Source organism: Strongylocentrotus purpuratus, unplaced genomic scaffold, assembly GCF_000002235.5.
Source record: "Strongylocentrotus purpuratus isolate Spur 01 unplaced genomic scaffold, Spur_5.0 spur5_scaffold_16, whole genome shotgun sequence".
In the NCBI taxonomy this organism is placed as follows: Eukaryota; Metazoa; Echinodermata; class Echinoidea; order Camarodonta; family Strongylocentrotidae; genus Strongylocentrotus; species Strongylocentrotus purpuratus.
In genome coordinates, this window is record NW_022145601.1 from 9,617,945 (window position 1) to 9,640,533 (window position 22,589).

Consider the following 22,589-nt stretch of genomic DNA (forward strand, 5'->3'; position numbering starts at 1 on the left):
CCGAGGCCGAGGGGCGCGGGCGCCGAGCTGAGGTCGCGACGCGACGTACGTACAGTACAGGTACGTACCGATTACCGCAAACCCTACTTCCAGTTCCGCCTCTAGGCTCCAGCTAGTTCGACCACCATGTTCTAGAAAAGTCACCTGCAATAGCTCTTGATCCTTACTTTGTCAGGCTTCAACTGCTAAAAGCTGGGAAGGAGGGGAATTTAGTTAACACTGACTTCATGATGATATGGAACTTACGTCGTTAATTAAATCTCTATTGCATGATACTGGCTCATTGTTGGTGCCTCATCAGCTGAGGAATTGTTGAGACGTTGAGGTACGGAAACTTCATTGGAACACCTGCCTGACCGACCCCACTACTTCTTCTCCCTTCGCTGGTGGTGCCTGCATGAGCGTGAGTCGACCCACATATCCTTCACATCAGATCAGTCCAGGCCAGGCTTAGCTTATAGTTTAGTAATACTAGGAGCTTTTTATTAGGCCTACCTCACATAAATCTATACGGTATCTAGATCTACATGTATGGTAGCTGATATCCGCCAATTTTTTGTCTTTCTTAAAATAAAGGCGTTGTACATGCCCTAAAATACGGATTATAACGCCCTAGTATGCCCTAATACGGCATAATTACAGCGTTTTAACGCCCTAATAGTAATATAATGCTGTATTTTAGGGCATAATAACGCTGTAATTTAGGGTGTTATAATGCTGTAAAGAAAGAACAAAAATTAAGAGACAAATTTTAATCGTCATGATCATGTTACTGAGGGCAGTTTTAGGGTAAAATTTAAAAAGGGCTTTCAACAGACAATTGAATATTAGCTGAGCTAAGTGTAATAGTGCAGATTACGGTAGTGCTGATCTAAATCATATTAACTTGGCGTCTTTACCTGTACCCAAGATAGGTTCCTAGAAAAGTCTATATCTTTACTTAAAATTTGATTATGGGAACCATGTAAAACAAATAGGGAAATCCAACAACACTACAGGATAGCAGAATCAGAAGATTCAGAAGAGAAGCAGACTTGTCAAAGTTTAAACAAAATGGGACAAAACAATAAAAAAGTTACGAATTTTGAAAAGTTGAAGATAATCACTATTCGTATGGGAACTTCAAATTAACTGATTTTGTAATGTCACTGTGCTGTATGAAGGGGTGACCAAAGTTCGCGGACATTTTAGAACATATTACAAAATGTGATATTCGATCTATAATTTCTCATATTCTACTCAAATTTTTCAATTATTACCAAATAGACGGCAAAGTTTTTTACTACAGATTGGTTCAACTAGAAAATTTATTGTCGAAGGATTTCTGAGATATCGTGATCTAAAAATTAAATGTTCGATCGTGCGTGCGCGTTCCGTTAAAAAAAGTCATAAAAACAACGAGACCTAACTTCACGCACGGGGGTTAACAGTTGATTTATCAAAAAATGTGATCCATCAAAAATAAGGTAATATCATAATTTGCAAGGCAAGATATCATACAATCAGTTGGTACCACTTTTTACTTACAATTTTGAGGAAATCTGCTCTCAAATTGAAAATTACCGGTAAGTGGATCATTTTTCGGAACGGACGCAAAAGATTGCAAAATTTGCCGATCATTTGTTAATATTTTCACAATTTCGTACCCAATTCCAAAGAAAGTTTTATCTCTGGGTAATTTTATGTTCCTCTTTCCATTGGTGATATCAGATTTTCAAAATCTTACTGAGTTTTTGAGATAGCGAACTTAGGTCACGCGCAAACTTTGGTCACACCATACTGTACATGTAGTGCTGGACAACTTTTCAGTTTGTTCCGACACACAAGGCACAAAATGATTAAAGACGTAAAGTGTCATTTTTTTTCTCAAAATGTATGACCCGGGAGACAGGAGGGTATTTTCTATTCCAAGGACCTTCTGTATGAAAATATACTATCAAGTATTATATTTTTAGTAGTGCACCGAAGGGAGAACTCGGAGAAGGCACTTGGAGAAAAACAGAAATTAATGATATTGTAACGATCCACCCTCACAATATTATACTTGTAAACTGACTTCCATGCTAGCTGTCATATCTTTTATCTGAAACTTCTGAAAACATGCAGCTTGAATCATCCCATCCTTTCTTTTCTCAATCTTGTCTTATTTCTGTCTTTTCTCCTCTGTCTCCCTCTCTCTCTCTCTATGCTCTCTCTCTCTCTCTCTCTCTCTCGCTCACTCCGAGATCTTGCATTCAGCCAGCCTATTTCTCATCACTTCCTTCACATTCTTCATTTATAGGTAAACATTATCTCGATTAACTTTATTCCAGAAGTACCGCTGCGAGATATAGTCTGGATTGTGTGTGTTTTGTGTATAAATACCTGCTTACAAGCAAAAGTTTCAGGTTGAAGAAGTCTAGTATGAACGGCTTCACGTATAAACACAACCGGAAGCATACGCGTACGTTGCTTCCGACACACTACTCACTAGATCCAATCTATAAATCGTAGTAATATGCCTAAAAATTCATTATTTATGAAATATGTGATTAAGTTGTATATTTATTCAGATAGACAAGCAAATTATCCCTAATATCATATTATTGTCTTAACAATCTCTTGTCAAAAACTTAAGAGAATTCGAATTTTGTACTTCTTTAGTTTATTAACTAGGATCGGAATTCAGGTTGTGCGGTTTACGCGCATTATGTAAATATGACAGTGAATCCCAAATTCATGCTATGAAATATTTGTTTGTTAAATTTCTGCTCTTATTACAAAGGAGAGCTTGAAATATTTATCTTATGCCTTGTATAAAGTTTCAAATAAACACATTGTAATGTTTCCATTACTTAAGCAGTGTAACGTTTGGAATAAATAAGCATTTAATATTGAATTAATAAGGATTTTGAACTATATAAAGACCAGTTGCAATGTGTACGCGCGCATCTAGCTCTGTGCATGATCGCGGCGTTGCTTACAGCACGCGCATAGATTTCCCCCACGTACGCATACAGTGTATATATAAGATAGATTTTTCGGATTCGGGGCGATTCGGGAGAATCGCGCAACAAATTGGTCCAACGACGACTCGCAAGAGCCGCCCAACAAATTGGTCCAAACTTAAACAAAGAACTTTAAATAACATTGGCTAATTTCTAAACTCTCCTTCATAAACAAACAGGTATAGTTTCTTAAAGTTAATATAAAGTCCATTACCAATTTACAGTGTTATAACAGACAGATTTTTATAAACATGAGTATTAACTTGTGTGTATATATATATATTATATAAAGACTTATTAAATTTGTAACAGTGGCGATAAAATTATTGATGTAAAGAAAGAAATGATTAAATGAAGTTTTTGTTTTTGTGTTCAAACTAAAATCTTGTCTCAAACAAATGTGTTCTTCTTTTTGAGTGTCAATTTAGTATTCCATTTACCTGTATTTCTATAAGTCATATATTTTGACTGAAACGAATTAGGATTTTATAAGATACATCGCTTCCTATCTCTCTTTCACGAGATATGGCCACAAATACCAGGCTCGCCGTGAGGGAAGGTAGGGGCGATGCGGTCGATGACGGCCGGTACAATATTTTAAAACAAAACAAACGGGAAGAGTTATCCATGACTACACTTGACATGTACAGTACGTCACAATCAACTTACCAGTACAAAATTGCCAGTTTGAGATGCGCATAGTTAGTGACCTCATATTTCAAACATTCATAACTCTCTTATTATTTGTCTGATTTATTTCAAAATTTTGTCATGAAGTTTCTCTTACAATTTTTGCTTTCATACAAATGAAATTATTTCAAGAGTTGTAAACATTGCCCTTTATCAAACACGTATGAGAACACATTACCGGTACCTACACTGTATGGGAACTGGTTGGTCTGGGTTTTTTAGAGTTCAGTAGTCATTGGTTATAATGAACAAATCATAATATCATATGTAACGTCTTGACCTTTGACCTTTGACCTTTAGTTCATTAACCTTTATATAATTCCAGGAAGCAAGCAAGCAAGCAGCATGAAGTGGCAGCTCAACGTGAGTTTGAAGAGAAAGAAGTTAATATCTCAGGTCTGCACAAGCTTATTCTTCCTGTTTGCTGGGATTGAGTATGGTAAGTGAATCTGAACAATTTCTTTTTTCTTCAAAGGGTAATTCTCTGTATCCTGAAAGAACATGTACATGTACGCTGTGTCCCTTTTCCTCATAATTAAAAAGAAGGAGAAATGAAGAATCTCTTGATACATGTACTGGGGGGTGTTTCACAAAGATCCTAAGTTGAACTTTTCTTTAAGTTGGACTTAAGAATTATGGAAAGCCGTTAGCATCTTTGATGAGAATATTTTGTAAAAGTTATTTTAAAAGGCATAATGTTGATTCAAATAATTTATATTTTCTATTATCGAGGAGATTTCATGTCCTTGTTGTGGAATTTATAAAAAAGTCTTAAATATTTGATTTTTCACTTTTGAATATATTTCATTTTAAGGCTACATATATGTACAGTATATGGCTCTCCATAATTTTGAAGTCCAGCTTAGAGTTAAGTTCGACTTTACATGTAGGATCTTTGTGAAAATCCCCCCCCCCCCCCCTAAATACATGTAAGTATGGATAAATGTCATGTATTGTATTAAAGGGACACATTGCACAGAATCGCCCTAAAGGAGATTTCCAGCCACATTATAAATTGCAGCGGATAAAAGCAGAACAATCAGAGAAGCAGATTTGTGTTTGGAATACAAAAAACTGTAGACAGTACTGAATAATAGAAAGATTACAGGTACCTTGGATTGCTAAAAAGTAAATCTACTTATGAGTCAAAATCAGGTAAAGTACAGTTAGGTAAGTAGCAATAGGGTTTGCATTCACTACATGTACATGTAGGCTACACAGTGATGATGATCATCATGAGTGGGTTATATTGACATTTTCCCCTCATAAAAGTTTTCTCAACAAACAAGGAACTTGAAATTAACTTAATTTGCCAAAATCAATGAATGATAAAGATCTTTTAAAATGTTCATACTACATGTACATGTACAGTAAGTATAAATGTAGCTTTTGTTCACATCATGCCAGTTAAAAAATTACAAGTAGTTTTAGTAGATCTAGAACAAGAACATTGCATGTTTTAACAAATCATAAAATACTTGCATAATGGTGAGAAGAGAGAGAAGAAAAAATAGCATACAATTATGTTATGGTAGATTTGGAAAAAAGGGAATATGAATGCATACAGCCTTTGAATCTAGTATATCAAAATTACAAAGCAATAATTGAACTCTCATCTTTGAATGATTCAAGGTTGGAATATATGTGAATCAATATTAATGTAAATCAAGATAGGAATATAATGCAAATCAAGATTGATTAAAGCAAGATTGGAAATTTTGGAATATCATGTGAATCAAGATTGAAATATAATGCAAATCAAGGTTGGAATATACCGGTAATGTATTAATCAAGGTTGGAATATAATGCAAATCAAGGTTGGAATATAATTTAAATCAAGGTCTTAGACCAAGGTATACATGTACATGTATGTACAAACTTTTTATTAGCCTGATGCTTCATTAAGGACTACCGGTAGGTAAAAAAAACATCACACTTCTGTCATGCGCTTTGTATGGCCAATGTAATCATTGGCAAATCTTTGATTTTGTGTCATGAGGGTCGTACGATTATATGGATTGAACTTTGATTTGTACCTAATCTCTACTACAGTAGCCACAAACTTTTTAATCTCTGTGTTACATATAGATAACACTTAAGTTTGTTAATACCAGTGAGAATCGATAACCTGCAGCTCATTACGGTGGTACTTTAAAAGTTTAAATCTATTATTAGCTGGAATGTGCTGGTAGAGGCACACACTAGCTCACAGTGGAATTACAGATCGTCCCTGTAAGAAACTTTTTTGTACAAAGCAAATGAAAAGATCAAGAATTGATATACTTAAAATTGTATGGATGTATGATATATTATTTCTTTTTTTAGTGAATTAATTTCTGCCAACTTTACCTGTTCATGTGTGGCATATGTCCAAAATGAAATTGGCTCATATCTAGAATTGAAACCTGACGTTTGGTTCTGGCTTTTGTTCAAAATCAGAGTTGATAAAGGAGTTACATTGTAGCTTGAGCTTTTATATGGTTTCCTTATTAAAATTGTTAAATGTGATTTGAGACAGAGGCTCACGAGTTTACTGAATTTCTAAATTACAGACCATTGAGATGAAGCAGACTACATGTAGCTTGTATTTACATGTACATATGATCATTCTTTTTTTTCTCCATTTTTTAATGAAACCGTGTGTAGTATGCATATGTACAGTGTATATGTAATATGAAATCACAAATTGATGCATTGGAACTAATGAAAAGCAAAATACACTCCATTCCTACTTTTGCATTGAGACTTGAGAGGTTCCTATTATTATACCAGGGGGTGTTTCACAAAGACTAAGATGGATTTTAAGTTGGACCTAACTTTAAGTACAGAGCATACTGCAGTATGCTGTAATAGCCTAAAGTCTCCGATCACCAAGGAGTTACCAGCTAGTCTCACTTTGCAGACACTGTTCCTCACAATGACAATGTCTGCCAAGGGTTTGATCATTGATCAAATTGTGTCTGCATATTAGAATTCAATAGTCTATGGCCGGATTACAACATTGGGTATTGTTGGAATCTGTTACCATGGATACATGCGTGGGTATGTGGATTTCATTTAGGATGTAGCCTTGTTACAACCTCCATGGTATGATTCATTCATTGTGTGAGTCTGGTCACATGTTTCTGTGTCAGATCAATTCCAAACTGAAACCAATACCAACTTTAGGCCCATTTATTTTGACAAGTGTGAGTACATGTACTTGACATTTATACATTCATGATCAGAATGTTAATTGAATGTTAATTGATGATCAGAATGTTGATTTAATTACCACAATAATATTGTGTTATGAAATGAATATACTTTATTATCACTGAAGGCATGAAGTCGGTGGCCACATGCATGAATATCTCAATGCTATTATTGAAAGGCAGGAAATTTTACCGACACCGCTACCACTATAATTGCACCATCTTTCAGTAAAGGCATACATGTATGGTGCATATGATTTCTGACTCTTCCTAGAGTTCTATCTAGAGGAAGACAATAAAGGTGACCATTACAGACAGGTGGTCTTTATAGAGAGATGGCTGCTAAGACATGTTCGAGTTGGCTCAGTCGGTAAAGCGTCTGCCTGTCGAACCAAAGATCCCGGGTTCGACTCCCACCGAGGCGGATGACTGAAGTCTGCGTTGTGTGCTAACGTGCCCCTTCCCTTGTTCATAGACGCAGGTTATGTCAAGTGGAAAACACTCCGTCCTTCGGATAGGACGTTAAATGGAGGCCCCGTGTACAGGAGAGTCACCACCCTTGCACGTTAAGAACCCATTGCACTTTTCGTACAAGAGTAGGGGGAAACCTCGGTGTAATGGTCCACCTGCACACCCCTATCAGGCCGAGTATACGGCATCTGCAAGAATCTTCAGTATTGAAGGAGGCAGATTATCTTGAAGAAGAAGAAGAAGAAGAAGAAGAAGAAGAGAAGAGATACACATTCAATACTCAATAAAAAAAAATCATCGGTTTGATGATCGAGAACCCTGCACAAACTTCTCCAGGAAATGCACAGATTCCTCACACTTGTAATCATTTGAGTGCACATGACAATTATCAAAATACCTGTAAGCTGAGCCTGAGGAAATAACAGGAAAGCGGGAGAATACATGAAGGCATTGTTTCGAATAAAAATCTAGCGCTACATGTATGTAATATATTGTTAATTCATTTACTATGGTTGAGTAATTACAGAAACTGTGAACTGCCACAGTCAAATTTATCACGTACATGTACACATACTTCATATACATTCAGACCTGTCTAATTACATGTAGTGGCTACCTCTCTATACAGTGTAGTCGGCCATATCTTTGCCTCCCTCGAGAAAAAAAGTGTAATGTAGAACCTGTCTAGAAAGGCCACCTGTCTACAGTGGCCACTTTTGTCTGTTTCCCCATGGGTGGCCTTAACAGACAGGTTTGGCGATATACAGTACATGTATACTGGTATTCCAGACAATGTGGTAGTCTAGAGGGTTTGGGTGCATCATATGGTGGAAAGATAATCCTAAAAGTATTGTACTTGTAGACGGCAAAGTATTTGAGAAAGAATTATGTACTGGACTTTAAAAAGTGTTGAACAAATTTCAATTTTGAAATAATTCATCGAGGGAGAGGGAGGGGAGCATATATATTGCAGGTGACATACACCTGGCGACATTCAATATTTGCTCTGTATTTATAAATACTAAAATACGAAGGGTGAGACCATGTACCATGTACAGTACATGTATCTGCACATGTCATGAAAGTTCATTGTCACTTTACTTTAGTTTGTACACCTACAGTTCTAAGCAAGCGAGTAATTTCCTTTTGTAGATTGTACATTGAACTGTTTGCACAAGGTCTGCAGATGTATTTGTCCACAAAGTTTTCACAGTGACCTGTCTATAATAATGAGTATTGAAAATATTGTGTATGGATGAATGCAAATTTAAGCCCTTAATTCATTCTTAATCTTTATCCATAGAAGATCAATTTATAGCAATGACCCTTGATTGATAGGTCAGCTTTCTTGTGAAATACATACATGTATGATTATATCACAGTAAAAATGCATTAAAATGCTAGAATATGTCATCCTTGCATGTATGTAAATATCCCCTGGTCTACACATGTTCTGTTCTTAAACTACATGTAGGGCCATTATCAACAGGTATTTTTTAAAAAGTTTTTTAAAATAAATGTTTTTACCGGTATGTAGATATCATCAGAAGAATGGAGCTACAATTAAACTGAGTTTTATTTGTCAACATAATCTTTACAGTACACAGGGTAGGCCTTGTAGGAGATTAAAAACAAAACAAAACAAAACCAGGGATATCGGAGAGTTCAAAATACACCGTAAATATGGCATGATTGTACTGTATGATCATGCATCAATCAACCCATCATTGATATAGCTACAAATTGCAAAGTCATTGTTGGTTTTCTATTTGATTTGCAGATCCTTGAGGAAACTTTAATTTACTCAAAAGGATAAAAAGTTCTGTGTCAATAGGTGCATTAATAGATGCAAGGCAAAAATAAACCTTTTTTTTTTGGGGGGGGTGTCTGTTCTCTGATGATCTGCCAAGAAAAAAAATGTTTTGTTGACAGATTTATTTCAACTTTGTATTGATGTCAACAGGCCTTAAATTTCAATATTTTTAGGGCAAGGCCACTTTTCTATAGGGCACATTACATTACAGCATAAATAGGAAGACTTGGAAAGGGCACACAAAATCTCCAAAGCCAATGAGAGGGGCATTGAGGCAATCAAAGGGGCATCCAAGGCCATGGCCTTGGTGGCCTTGGATTAATTTAAGCCCTGTGTCAAAACCTTTTATATAATTATGGCAGCCCAAATGACAGCCCAAATAGCCATTATTTATGAAGTATGACTGTAAAGAGTCATGCTGTATACCGGTAATGCATGTACATGTAACTTTAGTCTTGTGGCACTGCAACACAAAGCTTAGCAATCGATCATACATGTACGTAAGGCTGTGCAACACCGTGTAATGAGGTACTCGAGTACACTCCCAGTCCCAGGCTTACAGGCGCTTAATCATACGATTAAAGAGAAGGTTGAGTTCTGGGAAGAGGTGAATATTAATTTGTGAGCCTTATCATCGTTATTTTGCAAGTGTGGAAGAACATCAGATTAGAAATGTTCCCTGAAAAGTATGGCTCTTCAAATGTCTTAATATGGCATATAACAGCATAAAAATTGCCACATGTTCGTGTGGTCCCATACATCTTTCTGTGTACAGTGCTTGTAACTTCACCAAGGCTGGGCCAAATTTCTTATTATTTTGATGATTCCAGAACCTTGCAGTACACACCAGTACTTATATGCTAGATGATCAACCCTTTCTGATCGATTTGTTTCTTTCATAATGCAATCGCATGACCAGAACTCAACTTCATCTTTAAGTTTTTTTGTTTGATTGTAGATATACATAATCATCAACTCAAGTTGCAATCAATCACTAAAAATAATTGCACGATCAGTTGCTATTAAAGCTTTGTAATACAGTGCCATGTACTCCCGGGTTTTCCATTGAGTTACACATTGAAAATTAATCAAGATTAGTACTTCCTTCAGTCAGTGGAACAATTACTTGTATTGAGTTGTACACCCATGGAGGACAAAGTGCCGACCTCCTCATCCCGAATCACCATAATTCTGTAATATCAAGTACTACCTATAAGCAGTGGCGGATCCAGGGGTGGGCCGAAACGGCCGCGGCCCCCCCTATAGGCGAAGCAAAAAAAATTGAGAAGGAAAAAAGAGAAAGAAAAAAAGAAGGAAAAAAAGGGGGAAAAAGGAGAAGATAAAAGAAAAGAGAACAAAAAAGTAAAGAAAAGAGAGAGAGAGAGTTCAAAAAAGAGGAAAGAAAAAGAAGAGAGGAGCCGGGGAGAAAGAAAGACAACGAAATGGCACTAAAAATTAGTGACAGTAACGACGAATAAGGGAAAGACAAAGGGAAGGGGGTGCGTGAAGGCGGATGCATTGAGGGGAGGGGGGGGGGAAGGGGTGACTGGCCGTATTCTTATTTTTAGGTTATGCGAAACTGATACGAGTCGAAATTATGCTTCTTTTCAAAACAATCTTAGCATGCTTGTTTATGTTAAGCCGGAGTGCATTAAAAGGTTAGTGTAGAAACACTTCTGAAAAGGCCGCGCCCGGCCCCTCCAAAGAACGGCAGAATGGTAATCTATAAATTATGGGGTCATTCTTGATGGCTTTGGAGTCGTTATTAAGGAGGGGGCCGGCCCTACTCAAATGGTAGTGACCGTAACGATGGATAAGGGAATAAGGAGGAAGGGATGCACATGCAGGCGCGTACGCAGGGGGGGGGGGGGTGGAGGGGGGGGGGAGGGGGGGGGGGGGGGGGAGGGGGGAGGGGGTCTGTGAGATTTTCAACAACAGTCCAATCTATCAGAGATCATTCTCAGAGGTGCACATCCTTCTTCTCATTTACCTTACAATCCCGGTTACAACGGCAACTTGCGAGAGAACATTCTCTGTCTTGAAACGGATCAAAACTTCTCCGATAAGTACAATGACCCAAAGAAATCTCAACCAAAGCTTAATATTACACGAAATCTCGTAAAGATAAACTGAACTTGAAAACTATTGCCCAAACTTTGTTTTCAGGAATACAAGAAGACAGAACTTCTTTGGCACATTTGTCTGAGGCTGCATGAAAAGAAGAAAAGTCTGAAATTTTTCGCCGCGATGACATAGACGAGGAACAAAGAATTTATTTTCAGGTGCAAATTAAAGACAAAGACAAAGTGCCAAATTTCCGTTTTTAAATATGTCCGATTATAGGCATGTGTGACAATAAAAGTTTTGTTTTTCACGTTCCTGGGGTATTATTTTTTCCAAAGGTGTTAAATGTGTGTTTTGTCATACTTAATAAAATAAACTGAATATCTTATAATTCAACGATTTCTTCAAGTAGGCCTACTTTTATTAATTTCTTCAACTGCTTAAAAGTAAGGCTACAAATGCTTTGTTATTGTAGAGCTGTAGTGTGAACAGGCTACTTAGTAATTCACATGTATAGATTGGTGCACATCATTATGCTTGATCATCCTCTCCTATCTGTTTGTTTTCATTCCTCTGTTAGTCATCCTTTATTTGCTACCTATGATATTTGAATATTCATTATTTCCTTTTATTATATAAATGATCATGTAAATCCCTATATATGCAAAATAAACCATGGAGGTTTAAAGTTGTAAAGCCCATGGCAGTTCAACACACGCAATCATGAAATAAAGGTGTCTTCATCGAAGTGTCTCTGTAAGTTTAGAACCACGCCCTGTGCCTACCCGCTCAGGCCACTCTACATTCAGGGGCGTCGCTAAAGGGGGGGGGGGTGTGGGGTTGAAGTCGGTGGTATTTTTTATGTCGGTCGGCCAGCAATTTGTTCCCCTTAAAGCTGTGACTTTTTATCGGACAAAGAAACATTTTTGAAACTTCAGACAATGATTTAGAGTCGGTTCAATGAATCGTCTTCTTTTTCTAATAATTTAATGAAACGTCAAAGCTCCCGGGCTTCGCACGAGAGGGGGAGAAACTGAATTCAGACAATTAGGCTTAAGAGTAGAGAACGGTATACAACAAATTGTTTTCTTTCTGTAATAATTTAATGAAACGTCTAAGCCTCCGCGCTTCGTGTGGGATGGGGAAACTGAATTCAGACAAGGATTAAGAGTCGAGAACGGTACAACAAATCGTCTTCTTTTCGTAATAATTTAATGGAACGTCTAAGCTACTGCGCTTCGCGCGGGATGCCTTTCACCCATCCCCTCCCCCACCTAGGGAGCGCTTTGCGCACTCTTTAAGTGATTCGCTTGCTCAATACAGCCCATCCCTGAAATAAGATCCTAGCTACGCGCCTGCATTAAAATATATAGCTATGATGCTTACTAAGTTGACGAAATAATTTGTATATTGATGTCGTCGACGACAATGACCATTTGCGCATAACAATTTAGCCTTTGGCCCCGGGTTTATAGGGTTAAATTTGTAGATATTGGAACATTTGATTTTGTCGGTAATTAATTGGTGGCTTGTTTTGTCGGGAATCGTTGACCTCTATCCCCCCCCCCCCCACTGAAAAAGGACTAGCGACGCCACTGACGACACATCAGGCCTATACTTGCGTTTTGTGAGAGGCTCAAGTATCCGGGCCAGCTATTTATAGTTGAGTAAGTTTTGAAGAAAAACAAAAACGAGTACTCGCTCTCCAATCGTATTGGTTATTGGGGAATTTCGAATGTCATCACATATGTTTTTTTTCCTTTTAACATAATAATTGTTTTGCGACTCAATTCAGGCCTGACTAAATATAAACTTTTTCGTAAGGCAACAGACAAGTAATTTAGTCATATACTTGATTAACATTTGAAGATTTCCTACACTAGTGCCTGGCCGTGCGTGTTCCATATTTGAACACTAAGTTGCACCTGAAATTGCAACATGTGCATTATAAGCTCCAAACGCTTTCTTTCAAACAAATACACCAACAAAAAATCCCCAAAGCTTGAATGCATACTATTTCACAAGATGTAATTAAACAATATGAATTATATTAATGATACACTGACATGTACATGCAAATGCATGATAATTTTTGCGCTTCTTGCTCCCAGCAAGATAGTTTCCTTCTACATTTAATTTTGTTGCTGTTATGAGTTTATGAGTTTATATTCATATTTTTGTTATCAAACAAGAATAAATAAATGAATATATAAATACATTTGTACAATGATAATTGCAAATTGATGATAGAAGAACCAATGAAAATCGCAACTGATCTTCCCTAATTCCTTTTCTTTTCTTCCTCTTTGTTTTCTGTCCCTTTCTCTCCTCTTTCCCTTTCACTTCCCTTACTTCTCTCTCTCTCTCTCTCTCTCTCTCTCTCTCATTTAAGTTTGCTGAGGGTGGCAGGGGCCCTTCGCCCCCTCCCCCCGATCCACGCGATTTTGGTGGGATTAATCGCAACTGATCTCTGCTTCTTTTCACCCTTTTCTTTTCTTCTTCCTCTTTTGTGTTTCATTTTAGCTCTCCTCTTTCCCTTTCCCTTCTTTCTCTCTTTTTTTTTGGCGGGGAGGGGGTGGGGTGGTCGGGGAGGGGAGGGGGCAGAGACAAAGGCCTTTCTCCGCGATCCACATCTTGTTTGCAGAAAAATTGCAACTGATATTCCTTCTTTTCTTTTCCTCTTTTGTTTCTTTCCCTTTTCTTCCTTCTCTCTTGTTTGGCGCGGGGGGGGGGGGGGGGGGACAACAGCATGGGCGGCAAGGCCCTTCCGGCCCCCAATCTCCTTCTTTTTGCTTTTTGCTTTTCTTCTTCTTTTTCTCTTATTTCCCTTTCCCTTCTTTTCCTTCCTTCTCTCTCTCTCTTTGCTAAGGGGGGGGGGGGGGGAGGGGTATAAATCGGGACAAATTGCAACTGATCTCCCCTACCTTTCTTCTTCCTCTTTTTCCCCCCTTTCCCTTCCCTTACTTCTCTCTCTCTCTCTCTCTCTCTCTCATTTAAGTTTGCTGAGGGTGGCAGGGGCCCTTCGCCCCCTCCCCCCGATCCACGCGATTTTGGTGGGATTAATCGCAACTGATCTCTGCTTCTTTTCACCCTTTTCTTTTCTTCTTCCTCTTTTGTGTTTCATTTTAGCTCTCCTCTTTCCCTTTCCCTTCTTTCTCTCTTTTTTTTGGCGGGGAGGGGGTGGGGTGGTCGGGGAGGGGAGGGGGCAGAGACAAAGGCCTTTCTCCGCGATCCACATCTTGTTTGCAGAAAAATTGCAACTGATATTCCTTCTTTTCTTTTCCTCTTTTGTTTCTTTCCCTTTTCTTCCTTCTCTCTTGTTTGGCGCGGGGGGGGGGGGGGGGGGGGGGGGACAACAGCATGGGCGGCAAGGCCCTTCCGGCCCCCAATCTCCTTCTTTTGCTTTTTTCTTTTCTTCTTCTTTTTCTCTTATTTCCCTTTCCCTTCTTTTCCTTCCTTCTCTCTCTCTCTTTGCTAAGGGGGGGGGGGGGAGGGGTATAAATCGGGACAAACTGATCTCCCCTACCTTTCTTCTTCCTCTTTTTCCCCCCTTTCCCTTCCCTTACTTCTCTCTCTCTCTCTCTCTCTCTCTCTCACACATTTAAGTTTGCTGAGGGAGGCAGGGACCTTTCGCCCCCTCCCCCCGATCCACACGAATTTGGTGGGATTAATCGCAACTGATCTTTGCTTCTTTTCACCCTTTTCTTTTCTTCTTCCTCTTTTGTGTTCCATTTTAGCTCTCCTCTTTCCCAGCTGATATCCCTTCTTTTCTTTTCTTCTTTTGTTTCATACCCTTTCCTTCCTTCTCTCTTGTTTTGCGGGGGGGGGGGGGGGGGGGGGTGAGGCAACAGCATGGGCGGCAAGGCCCTTCCGCCCCCCGATCTCCTTCTTTTCCCATTTTTCTTTTCTTCTTCCTTTCCTCTTCTCTCTTCTTTCCCTTTCCCTTCTTTTCCTTCCTTCTCTCTCTCTCTCTTTGTTTGCCAGGGGAGGGCAGGCGAAGGCCTTTCGCCCCCGATCCACACCGCGTGATAGGAAAAATCACAATTGATCTCCCGTACCTTTCTTTTCTTTCCCTTTCCCTTCTCTTCCTTTCTCTCTCTTTTAAGTTTGCTGTAGAAGGGGGGGGGGGGACAAGGGCCATTTGCCCTCCCCCCGATCCCCAACTTGTTGGCGGGAAAACTGCAACTGATATCCCCTTCTTTTCTTTCTTTCCCTTTATCTCCTCTTTTCCCTTTTTTCTTTCCCTTCTCTTCCTTCTCTCTTTCTTTTTGCTTGGGGGGGGGGGGGGCAACAACCTGGGAAGCAAAGCCCTTTCGGCGGCTCCCCGATCTCCTTCTTTCCCCTTTTCTTTTCTTCTTCCTTTCCCTTTGTCTCTTCTTTCCCTTTCCTTTATTTTTCCTTCCTTCTTTCTCTCTCTCTCTCTCTCTCTCTCTCTCTCTCTCTCTTTTGCTGAGGGGAGGGGGGAGGGGGTGGCAAAGGCCTTTTGCCCCCGATCTCCTTCTTTTCCCCCTTTCTTTTCTTCTTCCTCTTCTTCCTTTCCCTTACTCTCCGCTTTACCTTCTCTCTCTCTGACTCTCTCTCTCTCCCTCTCTCTCTTCTTTTTTTTTTTGGCGGTTTGGGGTCAAGACCCTCTCGCCCCGCGCCCCCTCCCTCCCCCATGGACCCGCTCCGGAAGACCTGTAGTGTAGTCCCTAGCTAGCTGGCAAAGCTGAATATGGGTTATCCAGTCGTTTCATCCATTAAGTATAATTATACTTGTATTAGTGGGGGCTGTTAGGGATATTTTGGTGCAGATTCTTCTAAAAGCACCAAATTTGCCCCAGAGGTAGATTATACCATACTATTACGATTTCTGCCGGACGCCAAGAAGGGCGCTCTCTGGGACTGCCATCTTGGGCAAATCCAAAATGGCCACTATCTGAGTTAAAGGTCAAGCGTAGTTCCAAAAGGAAAAGCGGTTGTATGATTATAGTTTATATATTTATAGGGTTTTGGGGGTCAGAGAATCTGATTTTGATGTTCTTTCATTGATTTGAGGTCTCCTTGGGGCTGCCTTACTCATCATATTGGTCAAATCCAAAATGGCCGCCATCTGAGTACAGGTCAAGTATAGTTATGAAAGGAAATGGGCTAGTATGATAAAAGTTGATGAATTCATTGGGTTTTCGGGGTCGGATAATCTGATTATGATGTTCTTTTAACCATTAGCGAGTTCGTAATTGCACACTCCGCATGCGCCAAAATCGGGAACGAACTTTTACAAAGATTACATGAACATAAAGAGAGCTGAGAGAGGAAATGTAATTTGTTTTTGTGTGCTGGCCTTTCCTTTGTGAATGATCACATCTGACACATCAGTCACCGAAAATCATTTCTGAATGTCGGAATTGGTTCTTTATAGTAAACTTTACTTGAAATCTGGTCATCGGTAAAGTATTATCGGCATTATCGTGATCCAAGTCCCCAGGGACTCGACCTTTATGTCTAGACGTTGCATAATGCAATTCGTATTGGTATTTTATTCCATCTCAGAGTGATTATAGACGTTATTTTTTAAGGATAATAAAGATAAAGCTGTCTGGGTTTTTAAATTGATATTTAAATTGCACTGCTCCTACTTCGTGCTTTGTTCACACTCTCCCTGATCTATAAAGGGTGTTTTCTCTATTTGATCATCAACAGAAGCAAAATGCTAGGCCACGAACTTTTCGAAGCGTGACCAGATTCCAAGTATGCTTAAATGGGGGCATTTATGTATGTAGAAAAAAACAGGATTAAGATCCCATGCAACGCTTCGAAATTTAAAAGAAGAATAAGAAAAATAAAGTTGAGATTCAACCTTTATGTCTAGACGTTGCATATGGCAATTCGTTTTGGTATTTTATTCCATCTCAGAGTGATTATAGAAGTTATTTTTTAAGGATAATAAAGATAAAGCTGTCCGGGTTTTTAAAGATAATGCGTCAAAACAAATCGAACAAGCTGTTTATTTTTTATTCATGGTCTGTTTCTACTGTTTATCTATTTTCATTGCCAACCCTCGAAAACGAATTTAGTATGCATTTCACAGAGGAAGTTTGCATAGGAGAACTATATATATATATATACATACATATATATATATATATACAAATTATTTATTGGGCTTATTTTGCTTTCTAATGGATCCGTACAATATGGCACAGCTTTAGGGGCCTGGAAGAGCCCCTACCAGGGGTTCCAGGGCGGAGCCCTAGGATGCTCTCGAGTTTATTTGACTTTCAAGAGAAAGTGTCTCTAAGATATAAAGAGAGGTTATTTCTTCAATGAAGTGAAAGGACTCATGAAAATAAATAGCCCTTTCATTTCATTTTAGAAATAAACTCTAATCCATCCCTTGATATTTAAATTGCACTGCTCCTACTTCGTGCTTTGTTCAAACTCTCCTTGATCTATAAAGGGTGCTTTCTCTATTTGATCATCAACAGAAGCAAAATGCTAGGCCACGAACTTTTCGAAGCGTGACCAGATTCAAAGCATGCTTAAACTAAGATTAAGGATTAAGATCCCATGTAACGCTTCGAAATGTAAAGAAGAATGAGAAAACTAAAGTTGAGATTCGACCGTTATGTCTAGACGTTGCTTAATGCATTTCGTATTGGTATTATCTCCCGTCTGACAGTGATTAGAGACGTTATTTATATGGATAATAAAGATAAAGCTGTCCGGGTCTTTGAATATAATGCTTCAAAACAAATCGAACAAGCTGTTTATTTCTTTATTCATGGTCTGTTTTGAATTCATCAACTTTTATCATACTAGCCCATTTCCTTTCATAACTATACTTGACCTGTAACTATCAGATGGCGGCCATTTTGGATTTGACCAATATGACCAGTATGGCAGCCCCAAGGAGATCTTAAATTGATGAAAGAATATCATAATCAGATTCTCTGACCCCCAAAAACCCCATAAATATATAAACCATTATCATACAACCGCTTTTCCGAACTACGCTTGACCTTTAACTCAGATGGCGGCCATTTTGAATTTGCCCAATATGGCATACCCAGAGGGTACCCTTCTTGGCGTCCGGAAGAAATCGTAAAAGTATGGTATAATCTACCTCTGGGGCAAATTTGGTGCTTTTAAAAGAATCTGCACCAAACAACCCCTATTTAGCCCTAACAGCCTCCACTATATTGACTATGTATATGTGTGGACTAGAGTACGGACATTCGGTGCGGCAGGCGGACTATTGGTGCGAGACCTCTTCCGCATGGATTGTCCGTCAGACATTTGAGGCGCACACGGAATGTCCGACACGGACATTCTGCGCGGATAAAATCCGCACCGATCGTCCGCTCTCGATCGATCTCTAATAGTCGGACGATCGGTGCGGGTTACATTCTACGCGGTCACACCGGCCATACGTAAATGGCAGTGACGGTAACGACGAATTAGGAGGAAGGGGTGCATACGTGAACTACAAGCGTATTGGGGATGATCAACTATCATTTTAGAGTGTGCAATCTGGGTCAGAATCCAGCATAATATATTTATAAAAAAAGAGGTTCACATAAAAGCACTCATGATAAAGCCGCGCCGGCCCCTACAACATCATTTGGATTTTCAGATGATGGGGCGGGTGGCAGGGTTAGGGGGCAAAGTTTGCCCTACTCTTCAAGTACCCCCCCCCCCCAAAAGGGCCACTTTTACTTTGTAAAGAAGTGCCCCTTCCCCTTTTAAACTCGGATAAGCGCACATTTCATCAACACATGTGCCCCTTTCCTATCTGATAAGGCTATTTAGAAAAATGAGGCCCTTCATAAATAAAAATGTCCCTTTTCATCTCTGGTAAATGACCATTTTCATATATATGAAGTTAATTCGTTTCACTTCAGTGCGCTCTTCACCTCCGATAATTGCCCCTATTCGAATCTGAGAGATGCTCATTTTACTTGAAAAGTACCCCTTCCCTCCTGATAAGCACTCTTTTCATCTATGATGGGTGCCCATTTTCACCTTTGCTAACTGCCCTTTAATTTTGAATCGTGCCCCTTTTCCTTTCTATATAGGGACCTATCCCCTTTTCATAAATGCCCCTTTCACCTCTGATAAATCAATTCTGATGGATGCCTCTTTTCCGTCGACAAATGCCCATTTCCCATACTCATAAGTGCCCTATCTCATTTCTGGTGAGTGCCTCCTTTCAGGGTAAGAAGTGCCCAGTTTGAACCTTTGATAATTACTCTTTGTACCTTGACACATGCTCCTTTTCTTTTCTAATAAGTGTCTTTATCCCTTTCGATATGTGTCCCCTTAACCTCTCATCATCGGGGGGGGGGGGGGGGGGGGCACGTGCCCCATAACCTGCTCATCATTAGTCTTGCACCAAATTAAAGCGACTAAGAGAATTCCCCTAAAGCTCGCTCGCTCGCTCGCATTTATAGATGATACAATTATATGTCACTTTAAAACCAATTTTTTTTAGTCTTCCGTGATGCTTATAACCCCATCATGATCCCCCCCCCCCCCTCTTATAAGATGTAATTTTTACTCTACGACCTCACAGATCTTACATTTTTTCTCGCTCGCTTTTCTCGCTCGCAAATGAATATTCAGACATCACACTTAGCCGAAAGTGTGATGCTTAAGCAATAACTTGTATGATATATAAGAAAAACAAATATTGAAATCGTCCCTGATAATGGGATCACAATGAAAGGGTATATACCAATGTCTAAAAAAATGTATATTTTCGCTGAGAGATTTCGCTTTGTAGGTGCCCTTTTTTGTTGGTGCTTTCCACTTTGGAAATAGCTCCTCCGCCCCTGCTTACGCATTAGCGCCAGCGTTAATTTCACGCTGGCGCGCACAGGGTGTGTGTGTGTGTGTGTGTGTGGGGGGGGGGGGGGGGTTCCTCTCTAGCTCTGAAGCTGATTTTTTTTTTATACTAGATTCGTGCGATTCGGTTAATACTTTTAGAGGGAGTCTGATGGGTGATGTGCCCCCTCTGAAGCTGATTTTTTTGGATTTTTGAAACTGGATTCGTGCGTTTTGGTTAACAATTTTTTGGGGAGTCTGATTTGATTTTCAAAACACCTGCAGTTAATGCGTGATGGTGTTGCAGCCCCTCTTTTCCCCGAAAATTTAAAAATTACCAATATGCATTTGTTATATCTTATCTCGTATATTTTGGTGACAATTAACACTTTTCACAACATACATAAGCTCAAATTTCCGCTCACTCGCTTCGCTCACTCGCCAAATTATTAAACCAGGAAATAGATATTGGGGCAAGAGGCTTCAGCCCCCACTGATGGAAATGTCAAAAAAAATTGCGCGCGAGCTAACTTGAAAACGGGGAATGTTGATATCGGACAAGAGATGTGACGTGAGCATGTCCCTTTCCAAAAAATTGTGCCCGTTTGTAGGTACCAATACACTATTAAAGTACAGTGCTTCTAATATGACCTTGTCAGTATTGGTAAGTTTATATAACGGTCTGCGCGAATTTCGAATTTCCGGCCCCCCCTATTGGAAAATCCTGGATCCGCGCCTGCTATAAGTAAAAACAAGATTCCTTTCAAAATGAATTAATTTCTTGTTTTTATCATGACTGATTCATTTTTATAATATGTACAGAATGAAGAGCTTGATACTTGGTGCTCCATACATTGGGCCACAGTGCAAATATAACATGTTAGCTTTCAGATGTTTTTTATACTTCATGTCATGTATCTATGTTATATTGACATTGTCATTGTACATTTATATATATATCTTTTGTTTCAATGTTTCAATGGTGGTGAATAAATAAATAAAAACATATAATCTTGTATAATTCTGCTTTCCCTTTTCTTTTCCAATCTAGCTGTAATCCTACCAACCCTCAACGACTACCTGAAGAATGAATTCAATACCAAGCAGTTCTTCTATGGCCTCGTCCTGTCGGCCTTCTCCCTCTCTGGGGTGTTGCTGGCCCCGTCTATGGTGTCTGGTATGACAGAACGCACAAAACTAAAATGATGATCATCTTCGCCAAATGTGGGAAATCGCAGGTGAATGTTATTCATAGTTTGAAACATTTGTTTGTTTGTTGTTTTTATTTCAAAATGAAACATAATCATATACATAAAGTAACAAATATTTCTCATTTACATAATTATACATTTTTAAGTACATTGAATAAGATACATACAAACACAAATATAATTTCAATGAAAAAGAAAAAGATAAATTACAAAAATGCAGGAGACTGCCATCATGAGCGGTAAGCTTGAAATCGATGGCGGCCTCGAGAGAATAGCGGCAAACTCTTAAATTATATAATTGTACACACGAAATTGATCAAGAGGGTGCAGTGAAAGTGCATGTGCAAGTGCGAATAGGGTTCTGGTATGTAATGTTTATAATACAATACTATTGTATTTTAAGAATTAATAAATTAAAAAATATTTGAATTAAGAGACAAAGTTTAATGAGTAACGATTTTGTATGAGGATATACATGTAATGTGACGTTTTAGTGTCGCTTTAAAAGAATAAAAGGGCGAGCATGATTTGATTATCTACATTGATGGTAGATAATAGAATAGTAATAATTGAAGCATTTGAGTTTATCCCCTTTTCCTTCTTCTCTTATTAACTTTATTTCTAAAAATATATGGACATATGCATACAAGTACATTGTACATATAACTACAATGTTGAACTTTTGGAAATATGATTGATCTTATGAAAAATAATACGATTAGAAGTAAGTTAGTTTGGTATGTATACACAATGTATGTACATTCTCCTGTATTAAAGTCACAGACACACATGTTGCATAAATGTAAAATTCTCTGCTGACACATACAGTACATGTAGATGTCAAAATAATAATCAAGTTTTGAGTAAGTTTTTACGTATGGAAAGGAGAAGAAAAAAACAGTGATCAAGATTTAGTAGAAACAAGATATAATGACTATATTTAAAATGGATAATATCTGCAGTGAATGAGTAACTTGTTTTAATTGGCAGTATTATTGATGTAATTAATTTTTGTCTTTGAAGGGAAGTCATTAGTTTTTCTTATGAATATTTTCAGGTAACCTGCTATACTTCATTGGAATCAATGAATACTATATACTGGTGGGAGACTACTAGCTGGTAAGTACATTCGTGTCAACCCATTAAATATGGGGGGGGGGGGGGTGGTACAATTACAGTATGTAATGCTCACTGTATTTATACTAAATCAGGGACTGAAAAAAACACCTACAAAATTATATCAATGTCACTTTATATATTTCCATCTTGTTGTGTGTCATTTTTGCATTTTTCTTTTAAACCTTTCTCCAGTCTGTTAAAATAGTGTTAAAATCATTATCATTAGCATCCAAAA

General features: G+C 38.6%; 1 long non-coding RNA gene across 1 annotated transcript; it reads left to right on the forward strand.

Moving 5' to 3' along the window:
- The first annotated feature begins 69 nt into the window (after nucleotides 1-69).
- Nucleotides 70-22,361, forward strand: LOC115924496. Its single transcript, XR_004064332.1, has 4 exons — nucleotides 70-403; nucleotides 4,003-4,116; nucleotides 21,076-21,262; nucleotides 22,293-22,361. It is a non-coding gene; the product is annotated as an uncharacterized LOC115924496 (long non-coding RNA).
- The last annotated feature ends 228 nt before the right edge of the window (nucleotides 22,362-22,589 follow it).